Genomic DNA, 15170 nt, shown 5'->3' with positions numbered 1-15170 from the left:
TTCTTGTTGCCATGTCCATAATAAGATCACCATCATTTTGGTGCTGACTAGGTATTGATTCAAAAACCATTCTCCTGAGATGCAGTTACAAATATTCACAAGAAATTTTTTTTTTTGCTTGTAGATAAATTTAAACATGCACAACTCTGTTCCAACAAGACATACTAGATTGAAATCTTTGAAGAGGTAAATAATATTTCCATTAAGGGTAGTAAGTTTCCTTCTGATGCTTTTAACAGAATGAATTAAATCTCTGAGTGAAGACTTTAATTGACAAAAGGCTGATTTTAAACACTTCCTCTGTTTAGTGGGGAAGGCTCCAGGCTGTGCCTGCTCTGCGGGCAGCGTGGTTGTGTACAGTCAAACAAACAGCCTGTGACACTGACACATCACTCGTGTGGCAGCTCCATTCTGGATGAGGTGATTGATTGCAGTCCCCTTCCAAGGGATGCTGGGATAGACACAGTGTGACTGCAGCCAGGCAATTAAAAAAAAAAAATAAAAACTTAAAAAATTTCCTGTTTTAAGAAGTGTAGACTGTGGCTTACTGTTTAAACTCTGAAAGAATGATTAACACTTGATACACCCATCCTTCTTTGAAGACAGTGATGGAATACCTTACATTTTCATATGTTTTGCTGTTTCTCTCCAAAGATGTCTGAATCTGTTCCTTACTGGCCCATATACCAAAATGTTACATGATGTCACTGCCTTTCCCCCTTTGAATGCTATTTCTCTTCTCCTTGGACTGGAGATACATACATATTAAATCCATTTCTAATATATGTCACACAATTACATTAACAGTTTCTCTGAACATTAAGAGATTGTGCTGTCAACAGGCACCCCTGTTCCTGCTCTCCCAAGCACTGGGAGCAGAGGTTACAGCACCAAGCAGCTGTGCAGTTAATTGTTTGCCTGTAAAAATCTGATGGGCTGCATGATACTGCAGTGATATGTATCCAAACCAGAAGAGAAATCACTTACTGTTACCTTAATTCCAATCATTTGCATGGCTAAAGAAGTAAATTGTTCCCTTAAGACTTCAGGCTGCAGTGTGTAACTTTGGGCAGCCCCTGTAGGCATTTTGTAAGGGCACAGGCTCCAGACCAGTCAAAAAAATGAGTGTGATATTCAGTGAAGGAGCTGTCATACTCTGAATTAAAACATTTCAATGAACAAAGGAAAGTATTAATTGTGCTCTCATCCAAAACCCAAGTCTAATATTGTGAATGTGCTTCTAATTGTTTGGGTCACCAGGTGTTGCTGGTACAGCATCTATCTGGGAAGGAAGTATTTATGTTTAAAGGCATCTGAACAACACAGAGAGCCACAAAATGGAAAGGTAGAACAAAGAGATGGGTGGGGAGCAAGGGACAGGGCAAGGTTTCTTTTGCTTGGTTTTCCTTCCTGTTCTACTTAAACATTTGTGTTGCAGCAGGGAGACAGCAAATGGTTAACAGGCAAAGACAAAACCCACTGTGACCGTCAGGTCTCTGTGCAATCATCAGCAGAACTAGCTATTCTAGCCAATTTAATAGCTTGAAAATGAACTCATTAGTGGTCTTTTATCAGTGGAAAAAAGTCTATTAAATCCGGATGTGTGAAGAAGCAGTACGGAGGCTCATTTCCATCCCACTTGTGACCTGAACAAATCAGAGAAATGCTTTTCAAGGAACGGGGTCAGGCTTGACTGCAATAAGATATTTTCTACGCACAGCACCCAACTTGTATCTTCCCTTCAAGTTTCTGATGCAGTTAATTTTAATTTACAGTCTATTTGTTACTCCCCACATCCCTCCCTCTCACCTCCTTCCCAGTACCACTGTCATCCATAAACATGTGGGCTGTTTATACTTTATAAAGAGAAAATGTACTACAGTCTGTTGGATTTTTCGATAAACCTGCCCAGAGATGGCCTCTGACAGCTCTGGACTTCACTTCTCACTGTGTGAGGGAGTAAGTAAAGATTCAGATCCTCATCTGGAAGGTAAAGACCGCAGCAGAAATGCTGATTTAAATCAGTTTGTGATCTAGCCAGAGCTGTGGGCAGAGACAGTCCAGCCTTCTTTCTGCCCCTCTGGAGGGCAGAAAACCAAGTGTGAAGTGTATGAGATGTACTTTTCCCAAAAGAGGCAAAAGCACGGTTTCTGTCAGGGTATTGACTTTGTTCTCGAATTGTCTCAAAACTCTCTGTGAAAAGCTTTTCTACAGTTTTTGCTTCTGGCATGATGCACAATGTTAAGTAGCCTAAGGAGGATGAGACTCAAGTACATGTTGCCCTCAGAAGGTGGTAAATCCATGGGATAATTACAGTCCACAGTGAGTTTTAAACCTTCAGCCTCCTGAGGAGACAAGCATTTAAAGACTGTCATTGACAGAAACATTCAAAAACATCTCACATCCTGAATGAGTTAATTATCTTTATGGGACTAAATAAATCTAAGAACTGTTTCAAATACTTCTAAAGGATTGCATTTCCACAAGGAGTGATTCTATTGTTCCTGAAGAGTTGTAGCTTTCCCTGCATACATAGTGGACTAGCAGCACTATCTTCAACACTCTGTGGGAAAGGCTTTTATTTCACTTTTTCCTTGCAACTATTTGGTCAAAAGTTAAACTCATAATGGAATTAATTTATTTTTTTAATTTAATTCCAGACATTTTATGCACATGTATTTAAACTTACATTACTTAATAATATACTAGGATTACTTAATGGCCTCTCATCCTGCCTTGAAACATAACCCTATTATTCCAGTCTTAGCTCTCTTATGAATAGAAAATCCCAGCTATGATAAATTCCTTTAAAATGATGCTGGGATTTTACAGTGAGTCTGTGGGCTAGTTTGAGACCACCAAACTCATCTACTGCTGTCTGTTAAGCCAAGCATAAATCACAGATCTCTGTGGTGGAAATTTGCTTTATTAACCCCCTGGGTCACCCAGCTACCAAGGCAACGGCTTTCTGCAATGAGTAACTCCACAACTAAAGCATCAGCCACATGAAACCCAAATCCCTTGATTAGAACAGGGGCTGGTAAACCTCAAACCGGGCACATAAATACTTTCCAGAAGTTTGTTTAGCTCTTAGCAGAAGCTGTTCTCCTTCACTTGGTTTGAAAGGAGCAAAATTGAAAATTGTTTCCCAGGCTGCTTTGCCAGCCCAGAGCCTGTCTGATAACTTGATTCACATCTCAGCCTCAGAGCACTCTGCAACAATTCTCCTGTCATTGCCTTGTGTGCTCCTTCTTGCATGCCCTGGTCCTGGGGGAAGCCCGTCAGCCCAGGATATCTGGCCATGTTATTAGCTTGTCTTGTAGATGCTGAGAGAGAGCCTATCATGCATTTTATTGTGTTTCAGAGGATGGGACACAGGGGATGCTTTATCCCATGCAGTCCAAACTTAAATAAATTTGGAATTAAGACTAAGTATTTATTTAATGTTCTACAGTAAGCAAAAATCTCCTTTACCTAGGAAAAATGATCAACCCTGTTAGAACTTAAGTCTGGTTTAATTGCTGGATCTCTCTCCAAAGCATAAAAAAGGTCATAGAATTACAAGAATATGGTAACCAGGAAAATTTTGTTGAATAGATAACTTTCTGTCTGATTTAAGGAGTTAAGATTTGTGTCCTTGTGCAGCTGTAGATGTCCTGCAACACAGGCAGAGCGCCCTTGGACAGGTACCATTATTACAGAGCATTGCTCAATCTGCTTTCTCACTGAAGCTTTTGACATGCTGTAAATTTGTTTGCAAAATTCCACTGTGCTTTACTTAGCACATCTATAGACTGGCAGACATGTGCATTTGTTGCTGAGAAGCAATTTTATGTTGTCTGTACCCCCATTTTTATGTTTCAAAGTCTTTCTCCACACATCACTGGGAATGTTAACCTCTCACAAAGCAAGGGGAGAGAGCCATTTAAATAACATGCATACAGATAACATGCTGGCTTTTATTCTTTGTTCTCACAAAGTATGCACTGTAAAAGAAAGGAACATGGTCACCTATCCCCTTACTGTAGAAACTGTCATTTCTAATTCATTTACACAGGATGCTTAAGATGCCTTGAGCAAACTAAAATAGGTTTAAAGGAAAATTAATCTAGTTTGACTGGAGAAAGCTAGTAATTTTTCTGGAAGTGTAACACATTTGTTAAAGAAATAGGTTGTGCTGCTTTGTGCAGGACTCTGAACAGAACCTTTTTCCATGCTTCCCCCTCCCCATGAGGGAAAGCACAGGCAGCACCAAGCACCATCCGAGCCACAGTGACGGGCTGGATGCTCTTGATGCTCATTTTGGATCTGGATCTGGATGCTCATTTTGGATCTGGCTAGGGCCATGCAAGGTGACACTGATGTCCTTGCCCACTGTCCTGAGGGACACCTGAGCCACCCAGCCCGGTGGTGGCAGGACAGTGGTGCCAGCTTTGGATGCCTCCCAGCAATCAGAGTGGGAGAAGTGAAGGAGCAGGACCGGTGGTGCCCAGAGGGAGGAGGGTCTGGCAGGGTGGGCACTGCAGAGAGGCAGAACTGCTCAGGAGTGAGCTGATCCCTTGCTGATCCCTGTGACATTACCTGTCACCCTGCCCAAGTCAGAGGTGTTGGACCTTCTCTGCTGCTGAGCTGGGGAAGAGTGAGTGTTGGCTGAGAAAACTTCTCAGTTCTGCCTGCTTTTCTTCTCACATGTCAAGGAGCTTCATTTCTGGGTCTGTTTGTGTTGAAGGATTTTGGCTTTGCTGCTCTGTGAGCAGGGACCCAAAGCAGTGGTTTTGCTTAGGGTACTAGTGGAAGTATTTTGCAGAAATTAACACACTATTTTCCATTAAACTTACAAATTTACTTTTTTTTTTTTTTTAAGGAGAGATACACAATACTTACATGTTTTTCTGATCTTCTCATATGTACAGCTCTTGGTTAGTGTGGTGGCAATGTGACAATGTTCATGTGCTGTTCCTCAAAAAAGCAGTTTAGATTAATTAATGGCTAATGTATCAAAGTAGCAAGCCTTCTTTATGTGGATGAATACTTTCAAGAATACTGAAACTATCTTTCAAATGGCTGTATGTTGGTATTTAATGATGTTGTATAATGGCAATATCACTATTTGTAGAGTATTTTTATCACAGAATCATAGAATAGTTTGGGTTGGAAGGTACCTTAAAGATCATCAAGTTCCATGCCCCCTGCCATTGGCAGGGATGCATTCCACTACAGCTGGATATTTTTTTAAAGCCCAAAGTGGTTTTTATGACTGATTTCTGTTTTTTATGTTCATGGACTTGATGATCTTAAAGGTCTTTTCCAACCTTAATGAATCTGTATTTCTATGGAAAATATTTGCACTTCTCTTCTGAAAATGTATTCCAGGAAAAAGTTAGGAGCACAGTCAATTTTGGAATTGCAAATATGTCTTTAAAAAAACCAATCAAACTAACAACCAAATGCCAAGATGTATGATTAGGGATTTTTTGAAAAAAGGTAATTATAAGCTCACATGATTTCTCATGGAAAAACCTTGAGATGTTACACTGGTTGTAAATAAAGCTTTTTAGAAATAAGGTGAGCAGACTTCAGTTTTTATTTATGGACTACAAAAATATTCCAAAATTTTGTCCTGGGACAATGAAGAAATACTATTTGGAAAATATTAAGGTAAAAGCACTTTGGAGAATAAAGAGTATTTATCCATATACATATTTTTTTTAAAATCTGTACTCCATAAATATAGCATCTCCTTAATTTTCTTTATAGCTCTGCAAATCACCCTGCCATAGAACATGTTATGGATATTTAGTATTTAGAGCTAGGCATTCCTGCATAGCTGAGATATTTATTCTGGTACCTCACCCTGAAAAGATATTAAGTGAACCCTCCCAGATGTCCATGCCAGTACTTATTCCTGCAATGTTGTCTTCTGTGCAAACACAGGTGGTCTGTGTGTGCTAAAATAGCTGCACTGTTACACTGGCTGCACAGCACCTGTTGTGCAGGTTAGTGTGTGCCACACAGCAGCAACACCAAAATGGACATATGTGTTACACAGCAGCCACATAAAAATGGATATTTTCCAGGCACAAGTCTTTCTGGGTTCTGATTTGAATTCTCTAAGATTTCTATGTTTATGCTTCATTGTTTTTAGAGCATGATGCTCTTAAAGAACCACACAGATCATAGGTTGGCTGGGCATCCAGAAGGTCACATCCTTATATTTCATTATTGGTGTTGTGTGCAACCTAGCACTGTTTTAAAGTGGTTATTATTAGGTGTGGTTTTATTTTATTGTTTTATCAGAATCTCATTATTAGAGGAATGCATTAGATTCAAAATAACCGTTTCTCTGTTCCCTGCTCTGCTGACCAGCTGCACCTGAACTGCAGTTCAGGACATGCTTAAAAAAAATTTGCATTTTGTTCTGCTTTGATGGGTAGTGAGGAAAAAGAATTAGACTATCTGATGAGATGGGACTGAACTGTTGCAAAAATCCCTAAACAATGGTAAAGTCTACCTCCTTAAAAAAAAAAAAAAAAAGTGCATCTCATTAGTCCTCTGCTGTCATTTCCTGCAGGTTATCAGCTTTAGAGAACTCCTTTGAAGTGTCATATAGCTGGTTTTAAAATAGGAAGAAATTCTCTTGGAACTTCTGAAGAATATTGGCATTTTTCCTTTAATGAATTAGAAGCTGAAAGAAGACAATAGAAAAAAAAAAAAAGTGTCTTTTCTCGCCTCCCTGCTCCATCAGAATGCTGTCCTTTAAGCAAGATCTTTCAGGGATACACTGTCTTCTGACTGTTTTGGCTTATACCATAGAGAAACACCTATGAAAAGCTGAGAAAAGCAATGTTGTTCCACCAGTCTGCAGACTACTGTAAGTATTTATATGGTCATGTAAAGATTCCTAAATAAATTACAATGATACTGAAAAGATGACTGTAGTATCTGATAATGACTTATCTTTCTGAGACCTCAATGTCAAAATTTTCTTGTTCAGACAGATGAATTTCATGCAACTGTTACAGACAGACAGAGAAAATATAGTAGCTGTAACTCTTGTGTTGCTCCTGTCTAGTAAGACTGAGCTTTGGCAAAGTGATTGCATTATTATTTTGATTTAAAGGAAAGAAAGGTCATATTTTTCCTGAATAGAATTGTGTCTATGGAGGGACATATTATGTAATGCTGCCTGCATTTAAGGACCAAAAGGATCTTAAGATAGTACTGATTTAATCTGATGAGTAGGTTTTCTGTTGCAGCCATTATTAATAGGAGTTATCACTACAGCACTGAATGTTCTCCTTATTCCTGAAAATTATTCTGGCATAATTGGTTCACTCTGACTTCAGTCTACCTTTTTATAGCCACTATGAGTCCTGGGCAGCAGAGTCTGGGAGGTGAGAGATGCTCACAAACATGTATCGCTGTACCAGAGGAATGCACAAACATTACAGTATGTGTGAGTGACAGGAAATCACTCAGGCACCGTTTGAGCTGGGTCTTTCACCATCAGAGTCCAGCTGGTAAAAAACACACCAGGGAAGACCCATCTCAGAGCTGCTGCTGCTGCTGCTGTTGGCCACCAACAGGGGCAAGCACAGGACAGTTTTGGGGGAACTCAGCAGCTCCTCCAACACTACCATATCTGACCACAAGGCTGCTGTCTTAAAATTGTTTTTCCCAAACCAGAGTAGGTCAGCTTTCAGATGACTAAAACTCACTCAAGTACCTCATCTGTTCATTCCTGTTGCGCTCTATGTTTCCATTCTCTGTTTCCCACCCAACAATGTAAGGAATTTCTCTAGAGGACTAATATAAATAACTTTTTCCCCATGATTGAAATCCCACCACCAGTTTGTAAGGTGCAAAAACAGACAAAGTATGCTTCACTTTCTATCAGGCCTTTGTTCCATTTATTCTCTTTGCTTTTCTTCTCAGTTAACTTTTAACAAGAGTGAACTCTTTTGAACAAGCCCCTGTTCATTCATTCTACTACTTTCATTTATTTCCTGATGCTCACTGTGGACAGGAAGCCTAAAGATATTTCATTAATGAAGCATGTGAAAATGAACCAGGTGGACAAAGAAAGTTATTAATTAATTTTCATGTTTCTTGGGTATCGTGGTTGTGCAAAAGAGTTTGGCAGATTAAGAGCTCATTTTAACCTTGTACCAAGTGCTGACTGAAGGAACCTGGAAGTCAAATATTGGACTTGAGTATTCAGCAGCCTCTGTAGCACACACAGCTCACACCTGGGAGTTGAGAGCAACATAAGAGGCTGGATTTTGGCTCACCAAGCACAAGCCACAAATGCTCATCTGAATGGGGAATACTCGCAATAGAAGAAGAGTGTCTGTAACCTCAGATACACAACTGTTAGCAAGCAGTTTGTCATAGTATCATTTGAACTGGTCTTTTGATGTACATAGCACAGAGGAAAACTCCAGTAATACTCCTTTGTAGTATAAAAGGGGATTTATACATGAGAAATACTGGTCTTGTAAGTGAAATGAAAAGAGACTGAGGTTTGTGACTACTGTTTTTACTGTGGAAAACCAGGAGTGGCTGCGTGGCTCCCAGCAGAGGTGAGTGGAGCTCAGTCCTGTGTCTTTGACAGTGGGCATGAGGGCAGAGCACTGCCGCTCTGAACAGTCTCTCATCAGCCACTCACCCACAGCTGAAGCATTTCTTGAGCTCCACATTGTGATTTCCACTGCGGGAGTAACAGGGAAGAGAAGGGTGTTGGGTAAATGACTTGATTAGTGTACACAAATTGTCTAGCTGAAAACTGTTTTGTATGATAGCATAAAACCAGAGCCCATTGATTTCAGAGTGCTTTTAATTTACTGTATATGAGTTTTTCTTTCTAGAGCTGCCTTGGTGTAGCTTTCCCAGGTTTCACCTGATTTATGTGCCCATTCCTGTAAGTGCTAAATGTGCTTCAGTCATTGTTAATTGAGTCTGAGTCAAAGTCACCCACCATCAGAAGCATTTAGCTGCTAATCTCAGTCCCTGTGATCACTAATTTTTTGTTATTCAATGTAAGTTTCATCCCTTTGCCTGGATTCAGTTTCAGAAAACTTCCTGTTCTATTCCTCCTGTCCTACCTTCTGAGAGACCCAAAGTGTCTCAGCATCTCATTCCTCTACATTACACATTAATTTTAGAGTACTGATCAGACTTGCCGATGTTCACTTACCTAGAAAGCTGCTCCTATTTAAAAATCTTTTTGGATAGTGTTTTCTACCTCTTAAATGTAGGTAATCCATTTTCAGTTGGTATTTTCTAGTGTATTTTATTTTCTTTATACAAATGCTTCAGTACAAGTCCTTGTTTCCCTCTTACTATGAGTTACCATTTACTGAGATTAAATAAGCTTAGATGCTGAGATAGATAGATAGATAGATAGATAGATAGATAGATAGATAGATAGACAGATAGATTGATTCTGCTTCCTACATTTAATATAATGTGTTGCCATGGAGATCAGTTCTTCTCTATCTGACAAGTAACATTTAAGCCAAAGAAGGTATTGCCAAAATAGTTCAAAGATTGGAAATGTGATATTAAAAAAAAAATGCCACTGAGCTAAATTATTTATTTTGCTACTCTTTTTTGCTGTTCCATTTTATCTCTTCTCTCCTGAACCAGCTTTAACATCTCTGTTTCTAGTAACAGGACTGACAGAAAAGTCTTTCCCAGTTTTGCTCCATGAGCTGGATTATATGCATTACAGAGCAATGGAACTGGCACTTGTCTCCCTTGTCTTGCTCTCTGCTCCCTCATCATCAAAATCTGAAAGACTTTACTTCATCAAAGATCCATCAGTTAAGGTTTTTTTGATCCTCTATCTAGCATTTCACTGCAGACATTGCAGCACTGTGGGAAATGCACCAGTTGGGATAACTGAGGAGAACCCCTCTCCTTCTGGGGTTTAGACTCATCATTTTAGTTGTCCTTGGTACTTCTGCAGAACTCTTTGCATTGTGTGAGTAACTCTACTGGATTATCAATTTAGGGGTTTGTTCTTGGGTTTTTCTGCTTTAATTGGTCAGATGCACTGAATAATCCATTTAAAATACCCACTTGTCAGGGCAGAGCTAGACCATTTCTACCCTGTGTGTGTTCAGACACACACTGAAACACCAGGATAAAAATGTATCTCTCATTTTATTAACACCCTCGTGAGCATGACCACTTAACCCCTAACAGGGCAGTGAGGGCTGAGCTCTCAGAAAGAGCAGAACAAAGTCATCTGTGCAGTGGAAATGGCTGAAAGACCAGGAGCAGTGCATGGAGCTTTCCCAGAGAAAGAAGAGAAAAACTGTGCTGACCCTGAAAGCTTTCATACTGAAAGAGACATTTTCTGAGGTAATAATTAATTCATCTTTAGTTTGCAAAAGGCTCCTATGCAGAGGGCAGTGCCTTACTGACCAGTCACTACCATCATTGGTGTAGGCACATCAGCACAATTTGCTTCCAAAAAGAACTGACTGACTTTCATGTCTGTGATGTAAATGACAATGGTCTTAAGAAGAATTCTGGCTGACAGGAAAGGACATGGTGGAGTTTTCATAGCAAGTCACAATGAACCACTAGTTTGGGAGACATGAAATCACCTCCTGCCCTGCTAGGGAAAATCATTGCTTTCTTTATTGCATATTAATTTAAATTTGGAAAGCAAATATTTACGTGTTACAGTAAAGTGATGCTCCTTTAAGTATAAAGCATATTTTTCAAATTGATCAAATATGTTTTGCTAACAGCATTCAGCATTCAAATTTATAAAAAATTTGCAGACTCCATTTTTGGGGGAATTTGCTCAAAAATTGAATACTCCCCAATCATATTCTTTTAATTAGCAGAATAATTTCACCTCACAAAATGCTATCTTTTTCCCTAGCTTGATAGTCTAAGAAATGTGGGAAAGTCATAGCCAGATTGGTTCCCCTATTATTCTCGTGTCCAACCAAAATTACTCTAACTTAACCAAATAATTTTATTTCATTATTAAGTACTCCTTTAAAATGCAGCTAAGTAGTCAGTGGAGTTCTGAATTTCATGTAAATATCAGCAAAAGAATTTCAGGTGTTCTCTGTAGCTGAGAACTCAGGAGCAAGGAGGCAAGACCAATAGGATGAGTATATGTCATGTGAATGAGAAAGAAGAACATTTCTCATATTTGCATTTAATAGTTCTGGATATTTTTTATCTAAAATTCATTAGTCACATGAAGACCTTGTGGTCCACACTAACAGCTCTTCTTGTAATCCTTCAGTTTTTAATATTCACATTTGGCTTCACACTAGAGCTATTAGAATTCCTGACATTATCTGTCTTTGCCATAATTTGGAAGAGATTTAGGAAATATCCAGTGCAACTCAAACTCCATTGCAACTCAATGTCCATCACTGTGCTGGGTCCTCTCTAGCAGGGCTGTTACTCACCAGTCACCTCCCAGTGGTTAATCCTGCCTTGTACAGAGCAATTTCACTCACTGAACCCTGTGGAACATTCCCCAGGTGTCCCAAAATCTGGTTTCTTCAACCTTTATCTGCTGTCACCCTAATCTAGAATCATTTGCAAAAATGCAATTCTGTCTGAGTTCTAGAGGAAAATACCAGGCAATCTAAGCCCCACAGCACTCCCTGGTATATTTTTAACAAAGAAGATGCTGTCATGCACTCTTCATGATGTAGCACACAGCTTGATTTCTTTTTGCAGAAAGCATAATGAAAAAAACATATAAATGAGATATTAATTGTAACCTCTTACAGTAGGGCAGAATTGTTCTTTGTATAACTCTTCTGGATTTGGACATTATTTTCCTCCTTATTTGCATGAGTAGATAATCTGTTCTTTCACAGTTTAACAATAGCAATCAATATTATTTAAAAGGTTTCATTTTTTATATCAAGAAGTCATGACTTTGAGGGAGCAGGATTGATTTTTTAGAGCCTTGCCTGCTAATAAGTATCATAATTTTCTTCTATTTTAAAGAAATTCCTTTCTGGTCCATCCAGGTACCAAAAAGCTCCAGTGAAACATTAGTGTTTAAGAAAAAGCACTGGACATTTGTCAAAAGCTTTACTGCTAGCAAACTGCAGGGTTTTACTTCAAATTTCTACAGACTGTGCATTTTAATATTCACCCTGTGCTAAGAAAGTGATCTGGCAACTAATTATCTGAATATCTTCATGTCAACTCCAGTGCATATTCAGTGAATATTCAGTATATCTGTTCTGAAGTGCCATAATTCAGAAAGGGAATACACAGACCAGACTGGAGCAAACACAAGGCTGGGGGAAGACGCCATGCATGTTCTTCCCCCTGTGCTCATAGTCAGCAGACTTCAGTCATGGCAAGACTCAAGCTCATCTTTTCTTTGTACTTTATAAAGAAACAAAGGGTTTGCATAATCAGAGTTCTCTTCAGGAATGCAGGTGGAGTTCAGCTTCTCCTCAGGGCATGGATTGGCAGATCCGGGCTTGGACAAGAAAGGCAGCTTGGCCAGGTGCCCACTGTTAGTTACAGAAGACCTGAGATGTTCTTGCTGCCTCCGAAGTTACCATTTTCCCTGTAATACCCCAGGGGAGCCTACATCTTCTTCAGTTAATGAGAACAAATTAAGTTGCCCAGTCTTTTCTGGGCATTCTCATTCTCTCTTGCTCTCATTCTCTCTCTGTCTTTCTCTCTTACACACTCCTGCTCATCGCTTTCTGAGGGCAGAGCAGGCATGCTTGACATTTTACCAGTAGGAAAGAGGGCAAAAATCACCTTTGACTAAAATAGTTTTTAGGTAGGTTCTTAATGTGAAGTGTTGAGTGCTTGCATGTAAGATGATTTTCTTTTCCTAAGGGTTTTGGAGAGCAAAACACCATCCTGAAGGGCCTGCACAGTCACACAGCATTTCTTCTTTTGTGTCTTACTGTTTGCTGATGACAGCAAAGGGATGGACTGACACCACAGCCACAAGTCAGGTTTACTTTTAGATTCTTAAATCTGCTGCTGGCAGGTTGCATATGTGGAGGGCGTCTCTTGGAGAGTGAGCAGGTGGACTTATCCATCGTTGTTTAAAGTTGGCTCAAGTCCTCCTGCAGAACCATTGCCATGATGTTGTCCTGGGTAACTTGGTAGCTTGGGGGCTGGACAGTCAGTGCATGTGATCCCTCCCAGGATTTATTTGCAGACTCTTTGCTGGTTTACATCCACCTGCTTCCTTTTGGAAATGTGGTTAGGCTGCAGGACTAGAGCCGTGACCGCTCTGTCAGTGATGAATTACCAGCGTGCTTGTCATTCTCCCTGATCATGCCATGAATGCTTTATGCTGCCTTTAGCAGATGTTCTCTGATGCAAAACTTGAAAACTAGTTAGGATAAAACTCTCATCTGAGACAGTTTAGTAAACATTTATAGTTCCAGCCTCAGGATGCAATCAAAGTGTGGATTCTTCTGTTTTTAACAAACAGTGCTGGAAAGCCTGCAACACTTCCCTTCCGCTAAGTCTGAATGTTCTTCCTTACATATCAAAATATCGGGAAAGACAAATGACTATGAAAATGTTTTCATCAGAAATGCTTGTCCTCAAGCTGTCCAAAGTAAGGCTTTGATTTGGGTCCTTGGCTTTGTTTTGGCCAGTCCTGATGCCTGCTGCTGGCATTATTTTAGATTTTCAGAATTCTTTTAGAAATTACTGGCAAGATCAATCAACAGCGGAAGAAAACACCACCAAAATTTTGCTGTACATTCTGAGTGCCTCAGTGTCCTTCATGCTCTCATAAACCACTTTATCCAAATACCCCATCTTTGTCCAGAGTCTGCTGCACAGTAGGAGAATATTATATATCCCTCAAAATATCTTTGAAACATTTTTCTTCATCAGCATCAAAGAAATCTTTTTTTGCATTTGAATCAGAGCAAAAGATTTCTTAGCCACCTTTCCTCTTATTTATGTAGGTTTTATTTTAATGCTTGTACAGTTATCCTTATTTACAGAACACCAATTTAATGAATTAATCTTCTGCTTAATTTTATTAACCTGCTTTTATCTAATAGTGTTTTCTCATTTCTCTCTGTTTAAAAATAATGATGATAAGCATTTTCTCTGCTGTCTCAGGTGCAGCACTTACAAGAAACGTTTTCTCTCATATCACAGAATCATAGAGCAGTTTGGTTTAGAAGGAGCCATAAAGATCATCTAGTTCCAACTCTCCTGCAATGAAAAGAGGCATCTTCAACAAGTCCAGGTTGCTCAGTGCCCTCATCCAGGGATGAGGCACCCACGACCTCTCAGGGCAACCTGTTTCAGTTTCACCCCTATCATCATTTTTTTTCCTTATATCTAGTCTAAATTGCCATTATTTCAGTCTGAAAACAGTAGCCCTTGTCCTGTCATCTTCCTCATGAAGTCTGGTAGGGCATCTGCAATTCCTAGAATATAAATGTTTGAGGAATTTTATATGTTTGGTAAGCATCTTAAAAAAAAAAAAAAAAAAAGTTGAATGTTAGCTTTGATAAAAGGACCAGTAAAGAGTTAGGGGGAATGGACAATGTTGACCAAGCAGTGCAGGCAGATTCACATCTCCATGCAGATCTGCAGGGATTACTCCTGTGGGGGTGTTCTCCACAGGCACCTTCTCGTGGTTTCTGTAGTCAGACTGCCAGCTCATATTGCTTGTGGCACTGCTTTGTCAGGAGAGGATTCTGAAATATGGTGAGCTGAACTCAAAAGGACTCCTGAATTTTTAGGGTAGTTGAGTACCAGGAGAGTGTAGCTCCTTTGGAAACTGTGGAGGAGGAACAGAACTGAGGTTATCAGTGCTCTCTTTGCCATCTGCAACCAGCCATTCTGTAGTTTTAGCTACCAAGAGGCAAGCAAGCCTGGTCTCTCTCTTTCAGATCATTGTTGTTCAGTTGACTTTCCTTTCAAGCAGTGTGAAAGAAAAATTGCTGCATTAATAAGGAAATACTTTATTCTCTGTAATCACACAAAGAATAACAATATTTTCGAGTGACAGGGTAAGACAAAGAGGAGTACTGTAGCTGAAAGTCAGACTTGAACATTTAGTAGAAAAATGAGTTTTGGGATGCATAGAATTTCTGTTTAGGCTAGATCAAACTAATTTTATGAATCGCTCACCCAGCTCAACTTTCTTTTTCTATCTCATTTTCCTT

At 39.5% G+C, this 15170-nt stretch overlaps 1 protein-coding gene across 2 annotated transcripts in view; it reads left to right on the top strand.

The window, feature by feature from the left end:
• ADARB2 (adenosine deaminase RNA specific B2 (inactive)) overlaps positions 1-15170 on the top strand; it is a 306015-nt gene that overhangs the window by 70019 nt on the left and 220826 nt on the right. The window contains exon 2 of one of the 2 annotated variants that reach the window (XM_074555715.1): positions 6572-6871. The exons of the other annotated variant lie outside the window; for it this stretch is intronic. The gene's annotated coding sequence lies outside the window, so the exon portion shown is untranslated. The remainder of the gene's footprint in view (positions 1-6571; positions 6872-15170) is intronic. 2 annotated transcript variants of the gene reach the window in all.

The sequence above is a fragment of the Zonotrichia albicollis genome, chromosome 1, assembly GCF_047830755.1.
Source record: "Zonotrichia albicollis isolate bZonAlb1 chromosome 1, bZonAlb1.hap1, whole genome shotgun sequence".
Taxonomy (NCBI): domain Eukaryota; kingdom Metazoa; phylum Chordata; class Aves; order Passeriformes; family Passerellidae; genus Zonotrichia; species Zonotrichia albicollis.
This window is presented reverse-complemented; position numbering and strand designations above follow the sequence as displayed.